The sequence below is a fragment of the Schistocerca piceifrons genome, unplaced genomic scaffold (assembly GCF_021461385.2).
Source record: "Schistocerca piceifrons isolate TAMUIC-IGC-003096 unplaced genomic scaffold, iqSchPice1.1 HiC_scaffold_1544, whole genome shotgun sequence".
Lineage (NCBI taxonomy): Eukaryota > Metazoa > Arthropoda > Insecta > Orthoptera > Acrididae > Schistocerca > Schistocerca piceifrons.
This window is the reverse complement of record NW_025727396.1, coordinates 1,365,985-1,371,281: the sequence shown is the minus strand read 5'-3', so window position 1 is coordinate 1,371,281 and position 5,297 is coordinate 1,365,985.

Sequence of the window (5,297 nt, the reverse complement as noted above, 5' to 3'; positions counted from 1 at the left end):
ACGATGAAACACAGAAATTGCATCGGAATTAAATAGAAAAGGCGCAATGCCGACATAAGTACAAAAAGACTGACTCTTCTTACTGTCTATGTTTTGAACCATTCCTGTGACACTGGTTATAGATTCCGATGCTTCACTTCAGGTTTACTGTATGCCTTGGACCTTCTTATTGACGATGAAACACAGAAATTGCATCGGAATTAAATACAAAAGGCACAATACCGACTTAAGTACAAGAATACTGACTCGTCTTACTGACTATGATTTGAACCATTCCTGTGACACTGGTTATAGATTCCGATGCTTCACTTCAGGTTTACTGTATGCCTTGGACCTTCTTATTGACGATGAAACACAGAAATTGCATCGGAATTAAATACAAAAGGCACAATACCGACTTAAGTACAAGAATACTGACTCGTCTTACTGAAAATGATTTGAACCATTCCTGTGACACTAGTTATAGATTCCGATACTTCACTTCAGGTTTACTGTATCCCTTCGACCTTCTTATTGACGATGAAATACAGAAATTGCATCGGAATTAAATACAAAAGGGCACAATGCCGACTTAAGTACAAGAAGACCAACCCTTCTTACTCTCTATGTTTTGAACCATTCATGTGACAAAAGTTCTAGATTTCGATGCTTCACTTCAGGTTTACTGTATCCCTCTGACCATCGTATTGACGATGAAACACAGAAATTGAATCGGAATTAAATACAAAAATCACAATGCCGACTTAAGTACAAAAAGAGTGACTCTTCTAACTGACTATGATTTGAACCATATCTGTGACACTAGTTATAGATTCCGATGCTTCACTTCAGCTTTACTGTATCCCTTGGACCTTCTTATTGACGATGAAACACTGAAATAGCATCGGAATTAAATTGAAAAGGCACAATGCCGACTTAAGTACAAAAAGACTACCTCTTCTTACTGACTATGTTTTGAACCATATCTGTGACACTAGTTATAGATTCCGATGCTTCACTTCAGCTTTACTGTATCCCTTGGACCTTCTTATTGACGATGAAATACAGAAATTGCATCGGAATTAAATTCAAAAGGGCACAATGCCGACTTAAGTACAAGAATACTGACTCGTATTACTGACTATGATTTGAACCATTTCTGTGACACTAGTTATAGATTCCGATGCTTCACTTCAGCTTTACTGTATCCCTTGGACCTTCTTATTGACGATGAAACACTGAAATAGCATCGGAATTAAATAGAAAAGGCACAATGCCGTCTCAAGTACAAGAAGACTGACTCTTCTAACTCACTATGTTTGGAACCATTCCTGTGGCACTAGTTATAGATTCCGATGCTTCACGTCAGGTTTACTGTGTCCCTCATATCTTCTTATTGACGATGAAACACAGAAATAGCATCGGAATTAAATTAAAAAGGCACAATGCCGACTTAAGTACAAGAAAACTGACTCTCCTTACTGACTATGTTTTGAACCATTCCTGAGACACTAGTTATAGATTCCGATGCTTCACTTCAGGTTTACTGTATCCCTTGGACCTTCTTATTGACGACGAAACACAGAAATTGCATCGGAATTAAATACAGAAGGCACAATGCCGACATAAGTACAAGAAGACTGACTCTTCTTACAGTCTATGTTTTGAACCATTCCTGTGACACTAGTTATAGATTCCGATGCTTCACACCAGGTTTACTGTATCCCGTGGACCTTCTTATGACGATGAAACACCGAAATTGCATCGGATTTAAATAGAAAAGTCACAATGCCGACTTAGGTACAAGAAGACTGACTCTTGTTACTGACTATGTTTTGGACCATCCGTGTGACTAATTATTGATTCTGATGCTTCACTTCAGGTTTACTGTATCCCTTGGACCTTCTTATTGACGATGAATCTCAGATATTGCATCGGAATTAAATCGAAATAGCACAATGCCGACTTAAGTACAAGAAGACTGACTCTTCTCACTGACTATGCTTTGAACCATTCCTGTGACACTAGTTATAGATTTCGATGCTTCACTTCAGGTTTACTGTATCCCTTGGACCTTCTTATTGACGATGAAACACATAAATTGCATCGGAATTAAATACAAAAGGCACAATTACGACTTAAGTACAAGAAAACTAACTCTTCCTACTGTCTATGTTTTGAACCATTCCTGTGACACTAGTTTTAGGTTCCGATGCTTCACTTTAGGTTTACTGTATCCCTTGGACCTTCTTATTGGCGATGAAACACAGAAATTGCATCGGAATTGAGTACAAAAGGCACAATGCCGACTTAAGTACTAGAAGACTGAGTTTTCTTACTGACTATGCTTTGAACCATTCCTGTGACACTAGTTATAGATTCCGATGCTTCACTTCAGGTTTGCTGAATCCCTTGGACCTTCTTATTGACGATGAAACACAGAAATTTCATCAGAATTAAATACTAAAGGCACAATGCCGACTTAGGTACAAGACGACTGACTCTTCTCACTGTTTATGTTTTGTACCATTCCTGTGACGCTAGTTGTAGATTCCGATGCTTCACTTCTGGTTTATCGTATCACTTGGACCTTCTTATTGACGACGAAACACAGAAATAGCGACGGAATTAAATATAAAAGGCACAATGCCGACTTAAGTACAAGAAGACTAACTCTTCCTACTGTCTATGTTTTGAACCATTCCTGTGACACTAGTTATAGATTCCGATGCATCACTTCAGGTTTACTGTATCCGTTGGACCTTCTTATTGACTCTGGAACACAGAAATTGCATCGGAATTAATTGCAAATGGCACAATACCGACTTAAGTACAAGAACACTGACTCGTCTTACTGACTATGATTTCAACCATTCCTGTGACACCAGTTAGAGATTCCGATGATTCATTTCAGGTTTACTGTATCCCTCTGACCTTCGTATTGACGATGAAACACAGTAATTGCATCGGACTTAAATTGAAAAGGGCACAATGCCGACTTAAGTACAAGAAGACTGACTCTTCTTACTGTCTATGTTTTGAACCGTTCCTGTGACACTAGTTATAGATTCCGATGCTTCACTTCAGGTTTACTGTATCCCTTGGACCTTCCTATTGACGATGAAACACAGAAATTGAATCGGAATTAAATACAAAAGGCACAATGCCGACTTAAGTACAAGAAGACTGACTCATCTTACTGTCTATGTTTTTAACCATTCCTGTGACACTAGTTATAGATTCCGATGCTTCACTCCAGGTTTACTGTATCCCTTGGACCTTCTTATTGACAATGAAACACAGAAATTGCTTCGGAATTAAATAGAAAAGGCACAATGCCGACATAAGTACAAGAAGACTGACTCTTCTCACTGACTATGCTTTGAACCTTTCCTGTGACACTAGTTACACAATCCGATGCTTCACTTCAGGTTTACTGTATCCTTTGGACCGTCTTATTGACGATGAAACACAGAAATTGCATCGGAATTAAATTGAAAAGGCACAATGCCGACTTAAGTACAAGAAGACTGACTCTTCCTACTGTCTATCTTTTGAACCATTCTTGTGACACTAGTTTTAGATTCCGATGCATCACTTCAGCTTTACTATATCCCTCTGACCTCCTTATTGACGATGAAACACAGAAATTGCAGCGGAATTAAGTACAAAAGGGACAATGCCGACTTAAGTACAAGAAGACAGACTCTTCCTACCTTCTAGGTTTTGAACCATTCCTGTGGCACTAGTTATAGATTCCGATGCTTCACTTCAGGTTTACTGAATCCCTTGGACCTTCTTATTGACGACGAAACACAGAAATTGCATCGGAATTAAATACAGAAGGCACAATGCCGACTTAGGTACAAGAGGACTGACTCTTGTTACTGACTATGTTTTGAAAAATCCGTGTGACACTAGTTATAGATTCCGATGCTTCACTCCAGGTTTACTGTATCCCTTGGACCTTCTTATTGACGATGAATCTCAGAAATTGCATCGGAATTAAATCGAAAAGGCACAATGCCGTCTTAAGTACAAGAAGACTGACTCTTCTCACTGACTATGCTTCGAACCATTCCTGTGACACTAGTTATAGATTCCGATGCTTCACTTCAGGTTTACTGTATCCCTTGGACCTTCTTATTGACGATGAAACACATAAATTGCATCGGAATTAAATACAAAAGGCACAATGCCGACTTAAGTACAAGAAGACTGACTCATCCTAATGTCTATGTTTTGAACCGTTCCTGTGACACTAGTTATAGGTTCCGATGCTTCACTTCAGGTTTACTGTATCCCTTGGACCTTCTTATTGGCGATGAAACACAGAAATTGCATCGGAACTAATACAAAAGGCACAATGCCGACTTAAGTACAAAAAGACTGACTCTTCTTACTGTTTATGTTTTGAACCATTCCTGTGACACTGGTTATAGCTTCCGATGCTTCACTTCAGGTTTACTGCATCCCTTGGACCCTATTATTGACGATGAAATACAGAAATTGCATCGAAATTAAATACAAAAAGCACAATGCCGACTTAAGTACAAGAAGACTGATTCTCCTAACTGACTATGATTTGAACGATTCCTGTGATTCTAGTTATAAATTCCGACACTTCACCTCAGGTTTACTGTATCCCTCTCACCTTCTTATTGACGATGAAACACATAAATTGCATCGGAATTCAATACAAAAGGCACAATGCCGACCTAAGTACAAGAAGACTGACTCGTCTTACTGACTATGATTTGAACCAATTCTGTGACACTAGTTACAGATTCCGATGCTTCACTTCAGGTTTACTGTATCCCTTGGACCTTCTTATTGACGATGAAATACAGAAATTGCATCGGAATTAAATTCAAAATGGCACAATGCCGACTTAAGTACAAGAAGACCGACCCTTCTTACTCTCCATGTTTTCAACCATTTATGTGACGAAAGTTCTAGATTCCGATGCTTCACTTCAGGTTTACTGTATCCCTCTGACCATCTTATTGACGATGAAACACAGAAATTGAATCGGAATTAAATACAAAAGGCACAATGCCGACTTAAGTACAAAAAGACTACCTCTTCTTACTGACTATGTTTTGAACCATATCTGTGACACTAGTTATAGATTCCGATGCTTCACCTCAGCTTTACTCTATCCCTTGGACCTTCTTATTGACGATGAAACACTGAAATAGCATCGGAATTAAATAGAAAAGGCAGAATGCCGTCTCAAGTACAAGAAGACTGTCTCTTCTAACTCTCTATGCTTGGAACCATTCCTGTGGCACTAGTTATAGATTCCGATGCTTCAC